Below are 2,596 nucleotides of genomic sequence, written 5' to 3' on the forward strand. Positions count from 1 at the left end.
TATATTTATATATATATCTATAAATACATATAAAACTATATATATGGGTATATGACTATATATATTCATATATGTATATATATATGAATATATATATATATATATATATATATGAATATATATATACATATATATATATATATATATATATATATATATATAAACACACACACACACATGTATACATACACATATATTTGGTCCGTTCTTATTCACTATATTAATTAATTAACTATCTATCGATAATTCCTTCACGCTTGCCCTGTAAGCAGTTTAAATAAGTTGCTAAGAAATACTCAGCATTCTATAAATACATATAGAAATATAGAAATATATATATACACAGAAACACACACATACATATGTATATATACACACATATATATTTAGCCCGTATTATTCACTATATTAATTAACGATCTATCAATAATTGCAAACAATTGTCTCCTCGTGTAATACATCACTGACCCTGAATTCCCTCACGCTTGCCCTGTAAGCAGTTGAAATAAGTTGCCAAGAAATACTTGCAGACTCTTATAGAACCAAAGATATATTTCGACACCAATGGCCTGAAATTAAAACTCATCTTTATAAGCAGCCGACAGAACATAGTTAAAATTTCCACAAACGCAATCATACAATTTGAAGGCTATCATATTAAGTTTTTCATACAAAAATCTAGGAGTATACAGACCGATGTAGGACTTTTGGACAGAAAAGTAATCGGCACATTGATATACTTAAATAATTAAAAAACAAAATCCCTCCTGAATGAGAATTGTCGTCGTTCAAACCCTTGATTTCACCGAATTAGCATAAGGGGTTCAACCCATAAAAAAGGAAGAAAAAAAAAACAAAAAAAAAAAACGCACGCACACAAGAACTAGCAAAGAGCAATGTAAATAAATGTAACCCTAAAACCACCATATAAACAAATCAAAATGGTAAAAAGTCCAACAAAAATGTCAATCTGACACATGTAAACACAGGGTAACTATCCTCATTGTTAATGCCTCTGCAAACGATGGGTAAGAAAGCAGGCACGCCAAAAGGTCATATACGGAGACAGGATGAAGCAAATGCAAATCCGAGGGCCAGAGATAAACCTACCACAAAATATTAGAAACACCTCCAACCTGAATACTTTGAAATTAAATAAAAGGAACATGTCTTATTCTATAAATTTCCTACTAATGCACCTGATATTGTTTATATTTATTCTATATTACTGTACCCTGCAACTATGTAAAAAGGAGAACCATTGTAACTAATAGAATTTGAAATGTCTGTCTCCTTCCGTCTCTATTTACCTCCCTCTCCGTCTAGCACTCCCTCTGGCTGTCTGTCTGACTCCGTTTCCTCCCCTCTCTCTTTCTTTCTCTCGCCCTCTCTCCCTCTCTATCTTTGCCTCCGTCTGTCTGTCTTTCTCTCTCTCTCTCTCTCTCTCTCTCTCCTGACTTTGCCTCCCTCCATTTGTCTGACTCTCTCTCTACACGCACATACACACACACACATCATCAGCCTGAATCAATGAACTGCAGGACTAGGCCTCTCCCAATCTTTTCCAACTTTGTCTTTTGGCGTTTTTTTGCTTCCAACCTTGGTCCCCAGATTTCGGTATTTCGTCGCGCCATCTTGTCATAGTTCTGGCCTTGGCCTCTTTATGTTATCTATAACCCAGACTGTTACTTTCATTGTCTATCTGTTGTCTTGTCCCCTGCCCATTGCCATTTTTTTCTTATATATATATGTATATATATTATATATATATGCATATATATATATATATATATATATATATATATATATATATATATATATATATATATAAATATATATATATATATATGCATATAAATATATGATATATAAAGATATATATGCACATATTTAATATATATGTATATATAGAGAGAAAGCGTGAGAGGAAGAGATAAGGATAGATAGAGAAAATGATGGATAGAGAGAGAGAGAGAGGCAGAGAGAGGTAGAAAGAGAGAGACTGAATCTATTTTATTTCTTCATTCACCCTTTCTGCACTACGCGTATCATCAGCGGTCCCATGGTGTAATGGTTAGCACTCTGGACTTTGAATCCAGCGATCCGAGTTCGAGTCTCGGTGGGACCTTCATTTCTTGTCAGTTCTAATGTTTCGGGAATGAACTGTGTGGCCGATGTAGTGAGCTGAGATAATTGTTAAGCACAAAAATTATGCTTGTCACTTTACGTCACTTGACCTTGTAATCTGATGGCCGTTTAAGAAATTACGGTTAAATTTATCCTGACGTGTTTTATTTTTTTATTATATCTTAATTTAAGTTCCCATCTCTCTTATCATATCTATTGGAGTGCATAAGCTTTAATGAACAATTTATTCTAATCTCATTCACACCTCTTATCAGTCAGCTAGTAAATCGATAAGCAATAAAAAATGAGAAAATATTAGATAATGCGATAAATCAGTAGGACTTGATTTACAACAAATTACTACTATACCTTAATGAAATTATAACAGATACATTTTGACTTTCTCAAAAAAGTTTATCGACCTTGTTTCAAAGGAGTGTGCAATCCAGCAATCCGGAAATGACTCCAG

At 33.1% G+C, this 2,596-nt stretch overlaps 1 non-coding gene across 1 annotated transcript; it reads left to right on the top strand.

Moving 5' to 3' along the window:
• The first annotated feature begins 2,056 nt into the window (after nt 1–2,056).
• On the top strand, nt 2,057–2,128 carry Trnaq-uug. Its single transcript has one exon. It is a non-coding gene; the product is annotated as a tRNA-Gln (tRNA).
• Nucleotides 2,129–2,596: the final 468 nt, after the last annotated feature.

This window comes from Penaeus chinensis, chromosome 40 (genome assembly GCF_019202785.1).
Source record: "Penaeus chinensis breed Huanghai No. 1 chromosome 40, ASM1920278v2, whole genome shotgun sequence".
Lineage (NCBI taxonomy): Eukaryota > Metazoa > Arthropoda > Malacostraca > Decapoda > Penaeidae > Penaeus > Penaeus chinensis.